The 24,075-nt window shown below is 37.1% G+C and overlaps 1 non-coding gene across 1 annotated transcript; it reads left to right on the forward strand.

Annotated features, from left to right (window-relative positions):
* The first annotated feature begins 1,668 nt into the window (after positions 1–1,668).
* LOC112745117 (small nucleolar RNA R71) lies at positions 1,669–1,776 on the forward strand. The gene has a single exon (XR_003173061.1). It is a non-coding gene; the product is annotated as a small nucleolar RNA R71 (small nucleolar RNA).
* Positions 1,777–24,075: the final 22,299 nt, after the last annotated feature.

Raw genomic sequence — 24,075 nt, forward strand, 5'->3', positions numbered from 1 at the left:
TTGTTGAGACTCTCCAACACCAAACTTAGAGTTTGGATATGGGAGTTCATCACCAAACTTAGAGTTTGGTTGTGGCCTCCCAACACCAAACTTAGAGTTTGACTGTGGGGGCTCTAGTTGACTCTGCTTGGAGAGAAGCTTTTTCTGCTTCCTCTCCATGGTTGCAGAGGGAGATCCTTGAGTTTTAAACACAATGGAGTTCTCATTCCATTGAAGGAATATTTCACCTCTGTCAACATCAATCACAGCTCTTGCTGTGGCCAGGAAAGGTCTTCCTAGGATGATGGATTCATCCTCTTCCTTTCCAGTATCCATGACTATGAAATCAGCAGGGATGCAAAGGCCTTCAACCTTTACTAACACGTCCTCTACTTGTCCATAAGCCTGTTTTCTTGAGCCGTCTGCCATCTCTAATGAGATTTTAGCAGCTTGCACCCCATAGATTCCCAGTTTCTCTATTACAGAGAGGGGCATGAGGTTTATTCCTGAACTAAGGTCACACAGAGCCTTAAAGATCATGGTGCCTATGGTACAAGGTATTATGAACTTTCCAGGATCCTGTCTCTTCTGAGGCAATGTCAGTTGATCCAGATCACTTAGTTTATTGATGAACAAGGGAGGTTCAACTTCCCAAGCATCAATGCCAAACAATTTGGCATTCAGCTTCATGATTGCACCAAGAAACTTGGCAGTTTGCTCTTTAGTGACATCCTCATTCTCTTCAGAAGAGGAATACTCATCAGAGTTCATGAAGGGCATAAGGAGGTTCAATGGGATCTCTATAGTCTCTAGATGAGCCTCAGAGTCCGTTGATTTCCCAGAGGGAAGCTCCTTGTTGATCACTGGACGTCCCAGGAGGTCTTCCTCCTTGGGATTCACGTCCTCTCCTCTCCTCTCAGGTTCGGCCATGGCACTTATGTCAATGGCCTTGCACTCTCCTTTTGGGTTCTCTTCTGTATTGCTTGGGAGAGTACTAGGAGGGATTTCAGTGATCCTTTTACTCAGCTGGCCCACTTGTGCTTCCAGATTTCTAATGGAAGACCTTGTTTCATTCATGAAACTTACAGTGGCCTTAGATAGATCAGAGACTAGATTTGCTAAATTAGAAGCATTTTGTTCAGAGTTCTCTGTCTGTTGCTGAGTTGATGATGGAAAAGGTTTGCTATTGCTAAACCTGTTTCTTCCACCATTATTAAAGCCTTGTTGGGGCTTTTGATCCTTCCATGAGAAATTTGGATGATTTCTCCATGTTGAGTTATAGGTGTTTCCATAAGGTTCACCTAAGTAATTTACCTCTGCTATTGCAGGGTTCTCAGGATCATAGGCTTCTTCTTCGGAAGATGCCTCTTGAGTACTGTTGGATGCTGCTTGCATTCCATGCAGACTCTGAGAAATCATATTGACTTGCTGAGTCAATATTTTATTCTGAGCCAATATGGCATTCAGAGTATCAACCTCAAGAACTCCCTTCTTCATAGGCGTCCCATTACTCACAGGATTCCTTTCAGAAGTGTACATGAACTGGTTATTAGCAACCATGTCAATGAGTTCTTGAGCTTCTGCAGGCGTTTTCTTTAGGTGAATGGATCCACCTGCAGAAGTGTCCAGTGACATCTTTGATAGCTCAGATAAACCATCATAGAATATATCCAGGATGGTCCATTCTGAAAGCATGTCAGAAGGACACTTTTTGGTCAACTGTTTGTATCTTTCCCAAGCTTCATAGAGGGATTCACCTTCTTTCTGTATGAAGGTTTGAACATCAGCTCTAAGCTTGCTCAGCTTTTGAGGAGGAAAGTACTTGGCTTAAGAAAGCCGTGACCAGCTTATCCCAAGAGTTCAGGCTGTCTTTAGGTTGAGAATCCAACCATAATCTAGCTCTGTCTCTTACAGCAAAAGGGAAAAGCATGAGCCTGTAGACTTCAGGATCTATTCCATTAGTCTTAACAGTATCACATATCTGCAAGAATTCATTTAAGAACTGAAAAGGATCTTCAGATGGAAGTCCATGAAACTTGCAGTTCTGCTGCATCAGAGAAACTAATTGAGGTTTCAGCTCAAAGTTGTTTGCTCCAATGGCAGGAATGGAGATGCTTCTTCCATGTAAATTGGAATTAGGTGCAGTAAAGTCACCAAGCATCCTCCTTGCATTATTATTATTTTCGGCTGCCATCTCCTCTGCCTGTTCGAAAATTTCTGAAAGGTTATCTCTGGATTGTTGTATTTTAGCTTCTCTTAATTTTCTCTTCAGAGTCCTTTCAGGTTCTGGATCTGCTTCCACAAGAATGTTCTTATCCTTGCTCCTGCTCATATGACAAGGAAGAATGGCCAGAAAAATGATAATAATAATAGAGATCCTTTATACCACAGTATAGGGATCCCTTTGTGAGTGGAAGAGAAGGGGGAGACAAAGAATGTGATGTAAAAGAAGAAATGCAACTGTACGAATGGAAGAGATGTGAGATGAGATGTTAGGATATGAATGAATAAATAGAATAGGATGGGGGAGGTATAATTTTCGAAAATTATTTTGAAAAGGAGTTAGTGATTTTTGAAAATTGGTTTTTTTGAAAATTTGTTAGTATTTTTCGAAAATTTTTTTTGAAATAAAAATAAAAATAAAAATAATTAGTTAATTAAAAAGAAATTTTTGAAAAAGGGGGAGATATTTTCGAAAATTAGAGAGAGAGAGTTAGTTAGGTAGTTTTGAAAAAGTTAAGAAACAAACAAAAAGTTAGTTAGTTAGTTGAAACAAATTTTTGAAAAGATAAGAGGTTAGGAGGTTAGGAAAGATATTTTGAAAAGATATTTTTTTGAAAAAGATAAGATAAGAAGATATTTTTGAAAAGATATGATAAAATTAGTTTTGAAAAAGATTTTATTTTTAAAATCTTAATTAATGACTTGATTCATAAGAAATCACAAGGTATGATTCTAGAACTTAAAGTTTGAATCTTTCTTAACAAGCAAGTAACAAACTTCAAATTTTTGAATCAAAACATTAATTGATTATGTTATTTTCGAAAATTATGATATAAAAATAAGAAAAAGATTTTTGAAAAATATTTTTGGAATTTTCGAAAATAACTAATAATTTTGAAAAAGATTTGATTTTTGAAAAAGATTTTGAAAAAGATAAGATTTTCAAATTGAAAATTTGATTTAACTCATGAGAAACAACTTGATTTTTAAAAATTTTTGAAAAAGTCAACTCAAATTTTCGAATTTGATGAGAGAAAAAGGGAAAGATATTTTTTTGATTTTTGAAATTTTTATGAAAAACATGAAAAATATGCAATGCATGAAATTTTTAGATCAAAACAATGAATGCATGCAAGAATGCTATGAATGTCAAGATGAACACCAAGAACACTTTGAATGTCATGATGAACATCAAGAACATATTTTTGAAAAATTTTTAATGCAAAGAAAACATGCAAGACACCAAACTTAGAATTCTTTAATGCTTGCGCACTAAGAATTCAAGAATGCATATGATAAACATGAAAAGACACAAAACAAAAAATCATCAAGATCATACAAGAAGACTTACCAAGAACAACTTGAAGATCATGAAGAACACTATGAATGCATGATATTTTCGAAAAAATGCAAGATGCATATGCAAGTGACACCAAACTTATGATATGACTCAAGACTCAAACAAGAAACACAAAATATTTTTGATTTTTATGATTTTCTAATTTTTTTTTGGATTTTTTTTTTCGAAAATAATATGAAAAAGAAAAAATAAGGATTCCAAAATTTTTAATATGAATTCTAGGAATCTTGCCATGTTAGTCTAAAGCTTCAGTCCAGGAATTAGACATGGCTCACTAGCCAGCCAAGCTTTCAAAGAAAGCTCCAGTCCAAAACACTAGACATGGCCAATGGCCAGCCAAGCTTCAGCATGTAACACCAGAGTATATTGCTCTTGATAACAAATTGCTGCTCATCATTTACCAAGTATGTAGCTTGCCTCTGATGGTTTGGAAGCCTCAGTCCAAAAGAATTTAGACATGGCTTTACAGCCAGCCAGGCTCCACATGCTTCATGAAACACTAGAATTCATTCTTAAAAATTTTGAATAAATTTTTGAAAACATTTTTATTTTTATTTTTTTTTCGAAAACATATGAGAGATTTTTGAAAATATTTTTGAAAGATTTTTTTTTTGAAAACAAAACGAAAAGAAAATTACCTAATCTGAGCAACAAGATGAGCCGTCAGTTGTCCAAACACAAACAATCCCCGGCAACGGCGCCAAAAACTTGATGCACGAAATTGTGATCTCCAGGCTCGAACAAATCCTGGTAATGGCTCCAGAGCTTGGTGCTCTGATCTTAATTCATAATTGTCACAACTTCGATACAACTAACCAGCAAGTGCACTGGGTCGTCCAAGTAATACCTTACGTGAGTAAGGGTCGAATCCCACGGAGATTGTTGGTATGAAGCAAGCTATGGTCACCTTGTAAATCTTAGTCAGGCGGATATAAAATAATCATGGAGTTTTCGAATAATAAATAATAAAATAGGGATAGTGATACTTATGTAAATCATTGGTAGGAATTTCAGATAAGCGAATGGAGATGCTTTTCGTTCCTCTGAACCTCTGCTTTCCTGCTATCTTCATCCAATCGGTCTTACTCCTTTCCATGGCTGGCTTTATGTGATACATCACCACTGTCAACGGCTACTTTCGGTCATCTCACGGGAAAATGATCCAATGCCCTGTCACGGCACGGCTAATCGTCTGGAGGCATCACCCTTGTCAATGGCTTCATCTTATCCTCTCAGTGAATAATATGCTCACGCACCCTGTCACGGCATGACTATTCATCTGTCGGTTCTCGATCATGCTGGAATAGGATTTACTATCCTTTTGCGTCTGTCACTAACGCCCTGCAATCGCGAGTTCGGAGCTCGTCACAGTCATTCAATCATTGAATCCTACTCAGAATACCACAGACAAGGTTTAGACCTTCCGGATTCTCTTGAATGCCGCCATCATTCTAGCTTACGCCACGAAGATTCTGGTTAGGAGATCTAAGAGATACTCATTCTAGCTTAATTCATGTAGAACAGAAGTGTTTGTCAGGCACGCGTTCATAAGGGAGAAGGATGATGAGCGTCACACATAATCATCACCTTCATCATGTTCTTGGGTGCGAATGGATATCTTAGAAGCGAAATAAGATGAATTGAATAGAAAACAGTAGTACTTTGCATTAATCTTTGAGGGACAGCAGAGCTCCACACCTTAATCTATGGAGTGTAGAAACTCTACCGTTAAAAATACATAAGTGAAGGTCCAGGCATGGCCGAGATGGCCAGCCCCTTAAAACGTGATCAAAGGATCATAAGGTAATCCAAAGATGCCTAATACAATAGTAAGAGGTCCTATTTATAATAAACTAGTCACTAGGGTTTACATGAGTAAGTAATTGATGCATAAATCCACTTCCGGGGCCCACTTGGTGTGTGTTTGGGCTGAGCTTAAGTGTTGCACGTGCAGAGGCTATTTGTGGAGTTGAACGCCAGTTTTTGTGCCAGTTTGGGCGTTCAACTCTGGTTTTGGATCCTTTTCTGGCGCTGGACTCCAGATTTGGGCAGAAGGCTGGCGTTGAACGCCAGTTTACGTCGTCAATTCTTGGCCAAAGTATGGACTATTATATATTGCTGGAAAGCCCTGGATGTCTACTTTCCAACGCAATTGGAAGCGCGCCATTTCGAGTTCTGTAGCTCCAGAAAATCCACTTTGAGTGCAGGGAGGTCAGAATCCAACAGCATCAGCAGTCCTTTTTCAACCTCTGAATCTGATTTCTGCTCAAGTCCCTCAATTTCAGCCAGAAAATACCTAAAATCACAGAAAAACACACAAACTCATAGTAAAGTCCAGAAATGTGAATTTAACACAAAATCTATTAAAAACATCCCTAAAAGTAACTAGATCCTACTAAAAACATACTAAAAACAATGTCAAAAAGCGTATAAATTATCCGCTCATCAATGCGGAATTACATTATTTATTTCAAAAGTTTGGAAATGTCTTGTCCAGCAAAGTTGAGATGTCGGAGGATGGGAAGAGGAAAAGGTATGGCTTTGTTCAATTTGAGTAAGAGGAATTTGCAAATGCTGCCATCGAGAAGTTCAATTTCTGCCATTGAGATTGCTCACGATTAAAATTATACAAAAGTGTTATGGGTTATGCACAACTTGTTATGGGTCCTGCTGGCAGTAGCTAGGTAATTTACTGTATCATCTCATTTGTGTGTTTTTTGTCCACAGAGGATTGTTTGGTAAATAATATTAGGATTGATTTAGGTGATAAATATCCTATTGGTAGTAAGGCTATTTAGAGTGAAGATGGGAATGGTATATTCCAGAATTAATTTCTTTCTCTTTGTCCATTTATTATATGCATTTTAATTTCCATTTCATTTATCTATTGTTTTTATTTATGTTTAATATTTTGTAAAATAATTGGCCAAGTATGATGTAATAATAGAGACATATACACCAAATGGTTATTTTGTTTTCTATGATAGCTGGGAAAACAAATAATATGTGTGTTTCTAAAGTATTTTGTTACATAAATGATCCTTATATTAGATTCCACTAACTGAATTTTTTTTATAGAAGTTGGGCAAGTTGCTGAAGCTACAAATCAGGTTATCAAACGGAAAATTGCACAAGCGGCAAGTATTTCTATATGACAATTTTAGCATGGAATTGAAACAGAGTTTTGGACTAATTTAACATACAATTGATGGGCAACATTTTGCCTCAGCTTAGCTGTTTCAGAATCAGCAACAAATTGTTGTAGTCTTGGCTAAGAAATTTTTAATTGGTGATTGCTATTCATGCTACCTTTCTTGTTTCAAATCTAAATTCTAATATGAGTTTCAAATCTATTTTATTGTTTTGGAATAGTATGATGATCATATATATTTTAGTATTTCAACTCAGTTTGTGATCTTAGTATTTTGGTTTAGTTAATTTCTGTTTACACTTTTTTTTAACTTCTTAGAAGTGCAAGTATTTTTGTAGCAGCCTGGCCGGCCCCTTCTTTGTTGTTGGTGGAAGTTCTTCTGTAAGACCCAAAAGCTTTGAAAAGTCTTATTATGATCAAGTCTCAAATCATAGTTATTTATAGCCTTAATTTCAGAAATTATTTTATTAAAGATAATTAAGGCAAGTTTTGATTTATTGAATTTGAGATGAGTTATGATTATTATCCAATTTTATAATTATTGGATTATTTTCTATATTTGAATTATAAAGTTGATAGTTATGAAATAATAAGGATTTTGTATGATTTGGATTAGATAAGTAATATTTTAAATATTAATACTGCTATTTTGGAAAATGAAGAAATTAAGTATATTATTTCTAATTATTTAATTTGGGCATTTTATTAAAAGTAATTTGTAAAAATGGATGATCAAATAGTATTTTCTATATACAATTAGTATTGGATTTAATTTGGATTTCAATTACTATATTATTTCAAATTTTTATTTGAAATGACCAATTTGCCCCTAACCCTAATTTTTACTCAAAAAGAATGAAAGCCTAAAACCCTAGCCAATACCCGTTTCCCCCCCATGACCCATGTAACGACCCAATTTTCAATATGTCTAGATCATACCGGAAACTGAGCGCTACCAATTTGTCTTCCTAATTATTATCTATTATTTATCATATGAGCCTGATTCGTTGTTAAACGTGTAGTTAATTTGCGTGGTGTATTTTTTTTTTTTGAAAACATTTGGATTAATAGACAGAATCATTTATAATCAATTAACAAGTAATAACAGATAAAACAGTTATAAACAACCACACAAAAATACGTCACAAGTAGTTGACAACATTCGGTGATTCAGCCTTTATTAGCATATAGACTGTTAGTTAGAACACCCCTAGATATAGCTAAATAATATCTATATACATATATATACATACAACATCCCAGGTCCTGACCTGTTCAAGAGGTCCCTAAGCTGGCACCTAGGCTAGCCTAGACTCTATACTCACCTAGTCCCTCTAAACTACTAAAGCGAGGGAAAGTACGTTCTAGGTCTTCAAAACTCAAGTCAAGTGGAACGTTATCAAAAGATAGAACATCATCTGCTACTCCTCTGCACGATCAGACTTTTTCACAGGACGTCTCTCTGGTACCTCATGAAGTAGCCACACAATAGGAATCTCGTACACAGGATTTAGGTTAAAGTACGCATACGAACGGGGTGCAGACGTTGGCTAGTCTCACAGTATATACATATAATTAGAGAACGATATTCACCCTAGACTAAGAAGACTATCTAGAGCAGAATCCTCTTCTTGCGAACGGTCATCAGCGAACTATGGTAAGGTACTCTTACTTCCATCTGAAGGGGAAAGGGAGAGAGAAGGGGTAAGAACTGGGGAGTTCTTAGTAGGGTCGGGGTTATTAGTTACGTTCATTTATTTGGGGTCGATTAGTAGACGAGTAACAGAATATAGCGAAGTAGTAAACAGAAGATAAAGATAGAAAGAGAAAGTAGAGACAACAAAAAGCAGAACACAAACAAAAGAATACAAGAAAATAAAACACAGAAATAGCATACGAGCAGACAAACATAAAGAAGTAGATCACACACAGAAAGGAATGCAACAGAGAATGATGCGCAGACAAGAATGATGCATGTCTAGCCCTAGCGCAGGCCATGAGCTCATGTGTCGGTTGGCTGCCCACAATCCCGACATTTATCCGGTCACGAGTAATCCCGATTTCTCGAATACGATTTTCCGTTCCTAAATAAATGCGCATATAATAATAGCCGCTCATTTGAGACAGCCTATGCTTACTGTAGGAAAATATATATATACTCTGCTCTACTCTGGGGAAGCGAAAAATAGCTGTAGGTAACTTAGTTTCCCTACAGAAGCTCTGGGTTGCATTAAGCAACTAATATATATTAAATATAGCTCTGGGTTGCATCAAGCAACTAATATATATATAAATATAGCTCTGGGTTGCATTAAGCAACTAATATACATAAATATCTCTTTATTATATTACTCTTCTCTTTATATCTCTTTACTCTGTTCTAGTTTCTCTTTTCTCTGTATCTCTTTACTCTGTTTTAATTACTCCGTTCTCTGTATCTTTTTTCTCTTCTCTGATTACTCTTTTCATCTGTATCTATATTACTCTTTTTCTCTTTATTTCTTTACTTTACTCTGGTTACTCTGTTTTCTGTGTTTCTCTACTCTGCTCTGATTTCTCTGCTTAACGTATGTATTTAAAGTTTATGTAAATTTCGGTATGAATAGGTCGCCTGTCCCAAGTATAGGTTCATTAACTCTATACTGAAACAGTTTAACTTTTCATATAATACCTAACCCTAGTCGCAACTCAAGGACTAACTATGTTGCCCTAGTTCGTTCACTAATTTCTGTCTGTTTTTCTGTTATTAAAACCTTACAGACTTTTCTTTAGTTTTTATCTTTTCTTCAACTTTTTATCTTTCTTTTATCTTTGCCTCACTAATATGTTCTTACCAATCCCTAAGTGTTTTATGAAGGTAATTATGAGATTCTGCGCTTAAAGTTGTCTTTCTAAAGCTTTTACAGAAAACTGCCTTTTCCGCATTATTTTATTATTTTTATTAAAATATTATTTTTAATTAAATATTATTATTTAATATTTTATTATTATTTATTATTTTATTATTAAATTTTCGAAAATTAACTTTACTTTAACCTTTAACCTTTAAAATTCACTTTTTACCACCCGTAACTTTTAATATTTCTACTTTTACCACCCTAACTTTTGGAAATTACAAAATAACCCCCCAAACACCAAAATATTTACTTCCTTGCCCTTTTATGGATCAAAAAGGTGTTCTTCATTGTTCTTCGCCACACTCAAAGTGTTCTTCGTGTTCTTCGTAAATTCTTCAGATTCTTTCTTTGTTTTTACCCGTTTTTATGTCTTTTCAGCAACCGATTTTTACCATAATTCAAAATAAATTTCCAGCCACTAAAACCCCATCTTTTCTACATGATTTTAACACAAATTGAACCTCAATTTAAGCTCTAGGGTTTCGTTTTCCAGCAGCCACAAGAACACACATTCATAGCATGAATTTCATCAAATTTTCACCAAAATTTCAACAAGAATTACTCATACAAACAATCAATTTCAAGCACAGCCAAACCATATCATAATCACACAACTCAAACACAATCAATCAAGATTAAATTCGTCAATCCCTACCTGGTTTTGCTGCTCTTAATTCGGTTAAACTTTCAGGTGGTCCTTAAGCATTTTTTCCTCCTAAATCACATCAAGAACAACTTTAAATCCAAAAACTCTCAACTGACCAAATCTCACTCAGTATGTTAGGAAGAGATATCTCACCTTATACTTTCTGGAAATTCACGTTTCTTGGCCCTCAAGTCAAGTTAAGCATGATTCCTAAGGAAGAACATCAAGAAAACACATGTTTTGCATGGTTTTCCTTGAAAACCGAATTGAAATGGGAGGGAGACAGCCATCTCACCTTATTTCCATCCTTGATAAGTTACATGGTTATGTAGAGGAAGAAGAGAGGATCATTTTGGTGAAATCGGAGTTTTGATTTGAGTTTTAGTTCAGAAGAAATCAAGCTTTGAATATTAAGTGTTCATGAAAGTTTCTCTCTTTTCTCTCTTGTTATTTTCGGCCAAAATGATGAAATGAGACAGCCTTGGAGGTCTTGGGGGTGTAAGGTTAGTTGTGATTGGTTGGCTTGGAGGTGGATTAAAATAATATTAAAATATCTCTGGTGTACAACTACTAAAACTAGGTGTACTAGAACACTCGTAAAAACATCTCTAAAAATTAATTTTTGAGCTACTAGAAAAAATGAAACTAGTAACATATTTATTATGAGAATAGAACATGTATAATGAGGCCTTAGCATTGCTAAATTCATCAGAGAGTGCTGGTGCTAAGCTGCACCAGTAAACCGTAAACCCGGTTAAACCGATTTTCTATTTTTAACAAAAACAGACCAGGTAACCTTATAATATCATTCAAGCATTTTCTAAACTAATATAATGATAATATTATACTATTATCTCTCTCCTCTCATGAATCGAGTCCGGTTCGTCAAACAGAGACTATTTACGAAAATCAGAATCAAAACTGCCAACCGATACGGTTCAAAAACTAGGTTCTTCACGATTGCATTATCGAGCTTGCCTCAGAGGAGGTTCTAGCTTATGGATAACATAATGATAATTAGGATTGAGATGCTTGATGATATAGCAGAGGTGTTCCCTTTACTGATCTTCCGGAGAAATCCGTACTTTCAGAAAAGATCTCATGTACTCGAAAATCAGGGTTGTTACATTCTACACTTCTAAAAGAAAATTTTGCCCTCAATATTTCAGTTACCTAGGAATAAATGCGGGTAATCATCTTTCATCTTATCTTCCAGTTCCCAAGTGTGCTCTTCCTCTCCTCTTGGTTCCCATGCTACTTTGACTAAGCGAACAACTTTGCCTCTTAGCTGCTTATCACTTCTTTCTACTATCTGAACCGGTGATGCTTGATATGTCAAATCATTTCATAACTGTACTGTCTCTGGTTGTAAAACATGACTCTTGTCAGGAATATATTTCTTAAGTTGCGAGACATGAAAAACATCATGAAGGTTTGATAAATAAGGAGGAAGGACTATTTGATAAACTACTAGACCGACTCTTTTAAGTATTTGGAAAGGTTCTATGTATCGTGGGTTAAGCTTTTTAGTCTTAAGGGCTCTACTATTCCAGTAATCGAGGTTACTTCTAGAAAGACACGGTTTCCGTCACTAAACTCTAAGGATCTACGTCTATTATCGGCATAGCTCTTTTGACGGCTTTGTGCTGTCTGGATCTTCCGACGAATCTCCTTTATCTTCTCAGTAGTTTCTTATACTAATTCTGGACCTAAGACACTAGCTTCTCCATCGTCATTCCAACACAATGGTGTCTGACATCTTCTTCCATAGAGAGCTTCATATGGTGCCATCCCGATACTTTATTGGAAACTGTTGTTGTAGACGAATTTAACCAAAAGCAAATACTTATCCCAGCTGCTTTGGTTGTCTATCATACATGATCGTAACATGTCCTCTAATGTCTAGATTGTCTGCTCTGATTGTCTGTCTATCTGAGGATGGTATGCTATACTCATGTGCAATTCTGTTTCCAACGCTTTTTGAAAAGCTCCCCAAAATCTAGTAGTAAACCTCAAAACTCGATCTGAGACAATTTATGAAGGTACCCCATGTAGTCGTACGATTCCTTGAATATATATTCGTTCCAGCCTTTCTAAAGTATAGTCAACTCGAATCGGAAGGAAGTGCGCTGACTTTGTCAACCTGTCCACAGTTACCCAGATGGTATCGTGTCCACTTGAGGTCCTTGGCAATCCCGTGACAAAATCCATAGAAATCTGCTCCCATTTCCGTTGTGGTATTTCTAAGGGTTACAGGGTTCCTGACAGCTTCTGATGTTCCACCTTCATCTTCTGGCAGGTTAAACATTTTGAGACATAATCAGCTACTTCTTTCTTTAAGCCCGGCCACCAGAACATTTGTTTCAAATCTCGATACATCTTTGTCACTCCAGGATGCATAAAAAATCTACTTTGGTGAGCTTCAGCAAGAATCTTTTGTCGTAATTCCCCAGAGTTAGGCACACAAATTCTTTTCTTGTACCTCCATAGGCCACTACGATCCTATCTCACAGCTTCTTCAGCTCTGCAAGCAATGGTGACATCCAGTACAGTGCTATGAAAATCGGTCCGGCTCTAGGTACTAGATCAATGCTGAATTCTATCTCTCGCTGAGGAGGAAACTTAGGTATGTCGTCCAAGAAAACATCAGGAAATTCCTTCATCATTCAGATTCGTTCTAAGCTTAATTCACTATCATTCGAGCTAGCCGCTAACAAAACGTACCCCTCACAATCACTCCCGCCTAAGGTAACTCTTACAGAATTCAGATATAAGGTGTGGGACAAAAATGGTTTAGTACATAGACTATCAGATGGAATAACAGCAGTTCTTTTAAAATAATCAAGGAAAGCATGATACTTAGATAACCAATCTAATCCTAAAATAACTTCTAAACCACATAGAGGTAAACAGATTAGATTGTGTATAAAAGTCATGTTCCTAATAGCGAATGGTACATGCAGGAACACTAAACTGGTCAAAGCATTTTGGGATGCAGGTGTATGGACAATCAAGTAAAAATTAAATTTAAAGAAATATAATCCTAACTCGTGAGCAATAGTTAAAGAAATAAAAGAATGCGATGCACCCGAATCATACAGTACAGTTAGAAATCGATTCTTGACATAACCTGACCTTGAATGAGGGCGTTCGATTGCACAACATCATCAATAGTGATAGCAAACACTCGTCCTTGTTGCTGGGTTCTAACTGAATTTTGAGTAAATCCCTTCGGACAATCCTTGGCAACGTGTCCAAGTTCTCCACAAGCATAGCAGTTAGGTGATCCAAACTGGCAAGACCTGTTACTATGCTCTTTTCCGCATTGCTTACATGCAGGGTTTATGTAAGCCTGACGGGCTCGTTTACCATTGCCTTGCCTTACTTTACGTCGAGCGATAAATCCAAACTTTATAGTATTGCCAGCAGACTCATCTACCATTCTTTTTCGACAGTCTCTTGCCCGATGTCCTTCCTTATTACAGTAGTAACATAAACCTGTTCTGAACCGACAAAGCCTACTACCATGATGCTTTCCACAAGTTGGGAATACTACACCACTTTGAGCTTGGTGAGGTTGAATCTCATGTCCTTGTTCAATGTCACGGTTATTGTCACTACCATTATTGCGAGTTAAAAGGCTGACATCTTGGTGGTTTCCATTCCAATACTGGAATTGACCAATGGCTTTAAAGTTGCGACCTTGAGGGGCTAAATTTTGAACAAAGTCTCTTTGTGAATCCTCCCTACGACTTGCTCGAGCTATCGCCACCTTCTTTGAATATTCTTCCACTAGTTTACTTTTATTCACCAGTTCAGCAAAATTTCGTATCTCCAGCGAAACAACAGAATTCATCAGTTCTTCTCGGAGTCCTCCTTCAAACTTTAAACACTTCCATTCCTCAAAGTCTTCTGGGTTCCCTTGACAAATCTTGGAGAAACGGCACAAGTCATCGAACTTATGGGCATACTCAGCAATAGTCATATCCCCTTGTTTCAATTGCATAAGCTCCATCTCCTTAGCATCTCGTGCTGCTCCCAGAAAATACTTTTTATAAAATTTGTCCCTAAAGATATCCTAAGGAATGTCATTTTCATTCTGTTGTAGCAGTCGCTGTATCTTCTGCCACCAGTACTCAGCTTCTCCCTCGAGCATATAAGTAGCAAACTCCACGTGTTGTCCTTCTGGAACATGTTGCACTCTCAGTGATCGTTCAATACCTCGAAACCAATTATCAGTGTCAGTTGCAACGAGTGTACCCTTGAACTTAGGCGGATTAACCTTCAGAAATGTCGCAAGGGTCATAGGTCTTTCAGGATGCCCTAAGTTGTTCTCATCATTCCCATTATCTTCTCCGTATTCATTCTCATTCCCATTTCTCATTCCGAGACGTTCAACAGCCCTAGCCGCTGCTACAGCAGCTTCACGCACTACTTCAGCCACGTTGTTCATGGTAGCCATAAACGTTTCCTGTTCCCTCTCGTAGTTAACATTAGGAATTCCTTCCCGTACGCCTCGTCTCCGTGAACCCATTGTAGTCTTGTTCACACCAAACAATCATTGTTAAGGTGATCAGTCTTAACACTTCAAGTCAAGTGTGAACATTCCCAAAATGAAAACACAGAGACAATCATGCAACATATATCACTGGGATATCCTATACGCATGAGACACACAACAGAGTATGCAATGAAGCATAGTCAGTCCACTCCCCAGGCTCTACTGGAAACGAACTGCTCTGATACCAAATTGTAATGACCCAATTTTCAATATGTCTAGATCATACCGGAAACTGAGCACTACCAATTTGTCTTCCTAATTATTATCTATTATTTATCATATAAGCCTGATTCGTTGTTAAACGCGTAGTTAATTTGCGTGGTGTATTTTTTTTTTGAAAACATTTGGATAATAGACAGAATCATTTATAATCAATTCACAAGTAATAACAGATAAAACAGTTATAAACAACCACACAAAAATACGTCACAAGTAGTTGACAACATTCGGTGATTCAGCCTTTATTAGCATATAGACTGTTAGTTAGAACACCCCTAGATATAGCTAAATAATATCTATATACATATATATATACATACAACATCCCAGGTCCTGACCTGTTCAAGAGGTCCCTAAGCTGGCACCTAGGCTAGCCTAGACTCTATACTCACCTAGTCCCTCTAAACTACTAAAGCGGGGAAAGTACGTTCTAGGTCTTCAAAACTCAAGTCAAGTGGAACATCATCAAAAGATAGAACATCATCTGCTACTCCTCTGCACGATCAGACTTTTCCACAGGACGTCTCTCTGGTACCTCATGAAGTAGCCACACAATAGGAATCTCGTACACAGGATTTAGGTTAAAGTACGCATACGAACGGGGTGCAGACGTTGGCTGGTCTCACAGTATATACATATAATCAGAGAACGATATTCATCCTAGACTAAGAAGACTATCTAGAGCAGAATCCTCTTCTTGCGAACGGTCATCAGCGAACTATGGGAAGGTACTCTTACTTCCATCTGAAGGGGAAAGGGAGAGAGAAGGGGTAAGAACTGGGGAGTTCTTAGTAGGGTCGGGGTTATTAGTTACGTTCATTTATTTGGGGTCGATTAGTAGACGAGTAACATAATATAGCGAAGCAGTAAACAGAAGATAAAGATAGAAAGAGAAAGTAGAGACAACAAAAAGCAGAACACAAACAAAAGAATACAAGAAAATAAAACACATAAATAGCATACGAGCAGACAAACATAAAGAAGTAGATCACACACAGAAAGGAATGCAACAGAGAATGATGCGCAGACAAGAATGATGCATGTCTAGCCCTAGCGCAGGCCATGAGCTCATGTGTCGGTTGGCTGCCCGCAATCCTGACATTTATCCGGTCACGAGTAATCCCGATTTCACGAATACGATTTTTCGTTACTAAATAAATGCGCATATAATAATAGCCGCTCATTTGAGATAGCCTCTGCTTACTGCAGAAAAATATATATATACTCTGCTCTACTCTGGGGAAGCGGAAAATAGCTGTAGGTAACTTAGTTTCCCTATAGAAGCTCTGGGTTGCATTAAGCAACTAATATATATTAAATATAGCTCTGGGTTGCATCAAGCAACTAATATATATATAAATATAGCTCTGGGTTGCATTAAGCAACTAATATATATAAATATCTCTTTATTATATTACTCTTTTCTTTATATCTCTTTACTCTGTTCTGGTTTCTCTTTTCTCTGTATCTCTTTACTCTGTTTTAATTACTCTGTTCTCTGTATCTATTTTCTCTTCTCTGATTACTATTTTCATTGGTATCTATATTACTCTTTTTCTCTTTATTTCTTTACTTTACTCTGGTTACTTTGTTTTCTGTGTTTCTCTACTCTGCTCTGATTTCTCTGCTTAACGTCTGTATTTAAGGTTTATGTAAATTTCGGTATGAATAGTTCGCCTGTCCCAAGTATAGGTTCATTAAGTCTATACTGAAACAGTTTAACTTTTCATATAATACCTAACCCTAGTCGCAACTCAAGGACTAACTATGTTGCCCTAGTTCGTTCACTAATTTCTGTATGTTTTTCTGTTATTAAAACCTTACAGACTTTTCTTTAGTTTTTATCTTTTCTTAAACTTTTTATCTTTCTTTTATCTTTGCCTCACTAATATGTTCTTACCACTCCCTAAGTATTTTATGAAGGTAATTATGAGATTCTACGCTTAAAGTTGTCTTTCTAAAGCTTTTACAGAAAACTGCCTTTTCCGCATTATTTTATTATTTTTATTAAAATATTATTTTTAATTAAATATTATTATTTAATATTTTATTATTATTTATTATTTTATTATTAAATTTTTGAAAATTAACTTTACTTTAACCTTTAACCTTTAAAATTCACTTTTTACCACCCGTAACTTTTAATATTTCTACTTTTACCACCCTAACTTTTGGAAATTACAAAATAACCCCCCAAACACCAAAATATTTACTTCCTTGCCCTTTTATGGATCAAAAAGGTGTTCTTCATTGTTCTTCACCACACTCAAAGTGTTCTTCGTGTTCTTCGTAAATTCTTCAGATTCTTTCTTTGTTTTTACCCGTTTTTCAGTCTTTTCAGCAACCGATTTTTACCAAAATTCAAAATAAATTTCCAGCCACTAAAACCCCATCTTTTCTACATGATTTTAACACAAATTGAACCTCAATTTAAGCTCTAGGATTTCGTTTTCCAGCAGCCACAAGAACACACATTCATAGCTTGAATTTCATCAAATTTCATCAAATTTTCACCAAAATTTCAACAAGAATTACTCATACAAACAATCAATTTCAAGCACAGTCAAACCATATCATAATCACACAACTCAAACACAATCAATCAAGATTAAATTCGTCAATCCCTACCTGGTTTTGCTGCTCCTAATTCGGTTAAACTTTCAGGTGGTCCTTAAGCACTTTTTCCTCCTAAATCACATCAAGAACAACTTTAAATCCAAAAACTCTCAACTGACCAAATCTCACTCAGTATGTTAGGAAGAGATATCTTACCTTAGACTTGCTGGAAATTCACGTTTTTTGGCCCTCAAGTCAAGTTAAGCATGATTCCTAAGGAAGAACATAAAGAAAACACATGTTTTGCATGGTTTTCCTTGAAAACCGAATTGAAATGGGAGGGAGGCAGCGATCTCACCTTATTTCCATCCTTGATATGTTACATGGTTATGTATAGGAAGAAGAGAGGATCATTTTGGTGAAATCGGAGTTTTGATTTGAGTTTTAGTTCAGAAGAAATCAAGCTTTGAAGATTAAGTGTTCATGAAAGTTTCTCTCTTTTCTCTCTTGTTATTTTTGGCCAAAATGATGAAATGAGATAGCCTTGAGGTCTTGGGGGTGTAAGGTGAGTTGTGATTGGTTGGCTTGGAGGTGGATTAAAATATCTCTGGTGTACAACTACTAAAACTAGGTGTACCAGAACACTCGTAAAAACATCTCTAAAAATTATTTTCTGAGCTACTAGCATAAATGACACTAGTAACATATTTATTTTGAGAATAGAACATGTATAATGAGGCCTTAGCATTGCTAAATTCATCAGAGAGTGCTGGTGCTAAGCTGCACCAGTAAACCGTAAACCCGGTTAAACCGATTTTCTATTTTTAACAAAAACATACCAGGTAACCTTATAATATCATTCAAGCATTTTCTAATACTAATATAATGATAATATTATAATATTATCTCTCTCCTCTCATGAATCGAGTCTGGTTCGTCAAATAGAGACTATTTACGAAAATCAGAATCAAAACTGCCAACCGATACGGTTCAAAAACTAGGTTCTTCGCGATTGCATTATCGAGCTTGCCTCAGAGGAGGTTCTAGCTTAAGGATGACATAATGTTAATTAGGATTGAGATGCTTGATGATATAGCAGAGGTGTTCCCTTTACTGATCTTCCGGAGAAATCCGTACTTTCAGAAAAGATCTCATGTACTCGAAAATCAGGGTTGTTACAACCCATCAGTAGCAAACCACACGATTCCCCCTTCCTCCATGAACAAAGAATCTGAAGCAAAGAGACAGGGGGAGACTGAGCTGCCGCGGAAGAAGGAAGGAGGAGAGGACGACTCGCGCCGACGTGCCGGCCTCACCGCCGCCATCGCACCGTCGCCTGACCGAGGAGGGAGAAGATCACCGCGCCACACTGCCTCACCACCACCGCAGCAGAGGGACCGAGGAGAGAGATAGCGATGCATTCGAAGAGAGGAGGAGGGAGATGAGGCTGCGTTGCCGCTGCGGTCCCTGTGCCGCCGCCATTCGGTCCAGCAACGAGCTGCTGCCAGAACCGTGCGAGGAGGAATGACGCCGCCCCTTGCCGCGATCGAAGCTCGCTGTCACCGCGTTGGTCGGGTCTGTCGCGCCGCCACTGTAGTCCAGGGAAGACCGCCGCTACACGGGCTGGAGGAACTTGTCCCGGTTGAGCTGCACCGGCGCTTTTGGGGTTCAACCACCGTGCCCAGCCGTGCTTGCGTCACCGGCGCTGCCTCCGCCGGAGCCGCCGCCGTTAGAAAGGGGTTTCGACCGCCGCAGGTGTCGCTGCCGGAAAAAGGGAGCTGCGTCTCTGTAATTCTGACCACCGAGAGTGGTTCTGTGACTTCCGAGAGCACCGCCAGAGCTTTTGGCTGCTTTTGCCGTCGCCGGAAAATTCTATCGGTAAGGGTTTTACGTTGGGTCTCCTTTTCGTTGAGTTTCTGGGAACCTCATTGCAACTGCATATGGTTCAGGTCATCGCTGTCGCTTAAGGTGGCTGCCGGGCTGCCGCTGAACCGGTTCAGAGACCGTCGCTGTTTCGGTTCAGCCGCTCTTTCTGCATTTCGGTAAGCGTTTTCGATTTGAAAGACCTTTAGTTACCGTTCTGTTATCATACGCTGAGGTTGTGGCGTTAATTGCTATGAGATTGAGTTCGGTTGTTGTATGTTACGATTAGAGTTATTGAGACTGTTGCGAAAGTGGCTTGGAGCTGAGGTTTTGGTTGCCGTCAGTTCGGTTTGAGACGGAAAGGACTTGATAAGGCATTTGGGTTATTACATATGGATACTGATGTGAGATAATGTATTTGGTGATTGTATAAGCCTTATGTGATGTTGATTATCCAAGATGAATGTAATTATATGTTTGAATGGATTATTATTTGCTTTTGATGAACAGATTGTTGTGTGGTTTTGTGAAACAGAATACTTTTCAAGTTGATTCTTTAAAGATTTGAAATATGAGTTTAATCCGTTGAGGATTGGTTTGGATTGAGTCAATTATTTTGATGATGTGAAAGATAAAATACTCTTGAAATTCAGCCTGGGTTGCTTTAATTAATTTGGTCTTTGATAAATGATTTATTGCTGAACCGATTCTTTTAAACTTTGGAAATGAGTTAAATCAGTTGATATTGAGTTGATTTTGAAATGGTTTCCTTGAGATATGCCACTGAGGCGATTGTTGGTTTTAGCTTGCTTTTGAATTGATTTCTGGTTTTGAGCTGTTGAAAAGGAATGAAAAACGGTTTAGTTGGGACCCGAACCGGGTGGCAAAAGTCCAAGTTTTAGGGGAGGTGCTGCCGAAATTTCTATAAAATTCGAGTCTTCATTGATTGTTGTATGGAGAAATGACGGGTTAAAGACTTCTACTATTTTATTTGAATTATCAAGAAAAGGATAATTCATTCTTTTGAAATGAATTATTAAAGAGAAAATTGTGATTTAGTCTTGCTTCTTAAGAAAGGCATTGTATCTCTTTCAGGAGAAAGTTACTTAGATGAAACTTATGTTTTTGAGCTGTTTTAAATGTGACAAGAGCAATGCCTTTGAATTTGACTTGAGGGTTTCAATTAGAGGAGTTTCAATGACTTTGAATGAACTTGAATGCCTCTTGACTTGTTTCATTTTGAAATATTTTGAGAAAGGTTTTAAGTACTCTTTGAATTCCGAATTATTGCAAGACTAAAACAATTTTGAACAGTTGAAACGTTCTAGAATTTATCATGGGGTTTGAAGTTGGTTTTTGCCTAAGTAGAGGAAACAGATTTGAAAGAAGTGAATGATTACGTGACTCGGTTTGGCTTAGATCCTATTTTATTACTCAAAACGGAAAGCCAATGTTTTAATGATTTTAAATGAATTTGGTGAACTGAGTTGTATTATTCTCCCCTAAAGACTTGGGACTCTGCCGAGAAGCTTTTGTTATAAAATCCCATTGTTGGATGGGTGGTTTTGAATACTTTGAAATAAATCCTTAACTTGCCATGGTTTTAGAGGTTTTGGAAAGAGAATGCCGAGAGTGGCTTTGTTTTAAAAAGTGAACTCACTTTGAGTAAATTTGGCTTATGAGCCTGAGATGATTTGAGAAATGAGATCTTTAAAGCCAAGGCTAAAAAGAGTTGAAGTTTGATTTCAAAGTGAAATGGCTTGAGAAAAGTGATTTATGGCTTAAATGCCGGTTTTATGAATTTGATGATGTTGAATGGTGGACGTGCTGTTTTGTTATGGGCCGGAATGGCTGTGTACGATTATAAATATTGGCTGGTTTCGGATTGAACCGTGAGCTGGAATGGCTGTGTATGATATTGATTTATGGCTGATTGCCGAATGAATTATGGGCCGTATGACTGATTATGAGTTACGAATTTAAGCCGGATGGCTGAGATGGATGTTGAACCATCGCTGGGACTGAATGAATATATGCTTGAGATACCTGGGTAGTAGCAAGGGTTGTGGTTCGTCCCACTTGCTCCAGGTCAGAGACTGTGACGCCTGGGTAGTAGCGGTAGTAGTGGTGATTCCACACGCTCCATGTTGAGCTTTTAAACACCCGCCTGGGTAGTAGCCACAGTAGTGGTTATTCCACTGGCTCTGTGTTGAGCGGGTAGTAGCAATGGGGTTGTAGCTCAAACCTACTTGCTCTGCGATGGGTGTTTCTATCCATGCTTAGCTACCAGGATGTGTCGGGTTGGCTATATAACCGACAGATGATATCATCAGCCACTAGGACAGGCATGCATCATATGCATCTATGTGACATTGTTTGGGTGTGCATATTGTATTTGGTTTGCCTTTGTGATTAACTGCTAATTGTTCTACTTGCTGTAACTATTTGTTTGTGCTTGAACTTTCTGTCTGTGTTTGCATCTGGGACTCTGTTGGATTGTGGTGATTGGTTGATGGTTGGATTGTTTGGGCCTAGGGTCGTGGTTGGAATGAGATGAACCGATGGTTGATTTCGGTTTTGTGTTTCTGGTTTGGAATAGAATATGAAAGGCTATTTTGGTTCAGTTTAGATAAACCTTTTTGAAAGGCTTTTGATATTTTGAAAATTGAACGGTTCCTCTTTCAGAAAAGATTTCTGACTTTACTTTTATTGTAAACTGTTGTTTTTGAAAAGAGGCATAAGACGGTTATTAATCACTGGTACAATTTATCTTCATGTATCCTATTACAGTAATTCCCAAAAAACCCTCTACTGAGAACCATTTCGAGGATGATGTTCTCACCCCCTACATTTTTTCCCTTTCAGGATATGGGCGCAGAAGTCAGGAAGAGTTTATTTATTTGTTATTGAAATGCTCTGTATTGTGTTAGATTATTATTTTTGTACCCTCGCCTTTATCTTGATATATTCTGTAAGAGGGATAGGAATTATATTGGGTAATGTTTGTAATATTATTTATATATATATGTATGTTTATATGTATGGGTGTACTCTTTATGAGTTTTGTAAGTTGTGTGGTATATATGGATGTACGTTATCGAACAAAAGTAATTTTGGGAGCGGTATGGCGGTTTAAAGTTTTAAACAGGCTCATATTTTGGTATTAAATAGTATAAGTGTCGTCGTAAGGTCCGAGCTATCAGAGTTGCGCAGCCGGAAGCGTGAGATTTGGTAGTTAGGGTGTTACATTATGGTATCAGAGTAGTCCTTCCTGTAGAGCCTGAGGAATGGACCGACTATGCTTCAATTGCATACTCTGAGCTTTTGTCATGTAATAGGTTTTGTCTGATGACGAGAATTAGAGCTTTATGCACATGACGATCTATTGATTAACGCTGTTAGTCTTGCATTGCATGATTCTTGGTATTAAGTTTGGCCGGCTTAATACTAGTGAATTATGTACATGAAAGCACTGATGGGTTATCATAGATGATATACGAGTTTTGAGTAAAGTGAATCACGAGTTTTGGGAACGTTAGGAACTACTTCTCGAGGCTATTCAGTTGTGTGTCTTGAATTCTGTTCGAGTTGACCTGTTCCTTTATGTCCTAATTTGAAGTTCTTGTTTGCTAATCCTTGGAAAAGTAGTTTGATTTTTTTAACTCTATTCCTCTATTCATATGCATTCTTGTTTGATCTTAATTGCATATGCTTGTTTGGAATCCTTGTTACATTTATCTTCCTCTGTTTCAGCTCTTCTTGATTCACGTGTTCTTTGATATAGCTTTGAACTTGTCTTAATGCACTGTACCTTTTAACTCTGGGTTCCGAGTCCATTCTTTGAGAAATTATTGATTCAGTTTTTCTCTTACTTGATAGTGATCACAACCAATTTTGAGATTTTTATAAAGTTGCTGTTGATTAGATATGTACTTATCTATATATGAATCTTTGAAGATTTCTTATATAGTTTAATAACTATTTATCTCTAATACCTCGCATGTACTTTTACTGGTTTACGGAACAGTACTTACTTTAAAAGTAAATTGACTTTCTAGTAATTCTACTATAGCTCCAGTGCACATCTTCATTTGATTATGTATTTGGATATTTTTCAAAATTTTGAAAAGAAAGGATTTACCACTTTTATCTCGGTTGAGTTTCGTTTGATAAACTTTACTTAATTCATTTTGATTTGAGTTTGATTTAGCATACTACATGGCTTATGCCATTGTTGTTCTTTTGAAAATGTTGGACTCATGGCTTTCTTCTTATGAGCGAACTCATTCTCTCTTAAGCTTTCCATCTCCATGAATGTCATGCTTGACCTTGTTTTTAACTGATCTCTTACATCTTGTGAGCATTACTATTGATCTTGGTTTTTCCAACCTTGTGAATCTCATTCTTATGTGAGTTAGTTTGATTCATTTCAAAATAGTGCATCGTTTATTCTCATTGTCATTACAAGAGTTTTTAGTCCAAGATTTATCCTTGGGAAATTACTAATTATTGGGTTGTATTTTCCTATGACTTTCGTATTCTTTTGAATCAATTGAAAGCTTGTTTGATGCCTCATGCCTAGTGGATCTTGTTTGAACTATCTTGATTTAAGATCCTTTC

This window comes from Arachis hypogaea, chromosome 14, assembly GCF_003086295.3.
Source record: "Arachis hypogaea cultivar Tifrunner chromosome 14, arahy.Tifrunner.gnm2.J5K5, whole genome shotgun sequence".
Lineage (NCBI taxonomy): Eukaryota > Viridiplantae > Streptophyta > Magnoliopsida > Fabales > Fabaceae > Arachis > Arachis hypogaea.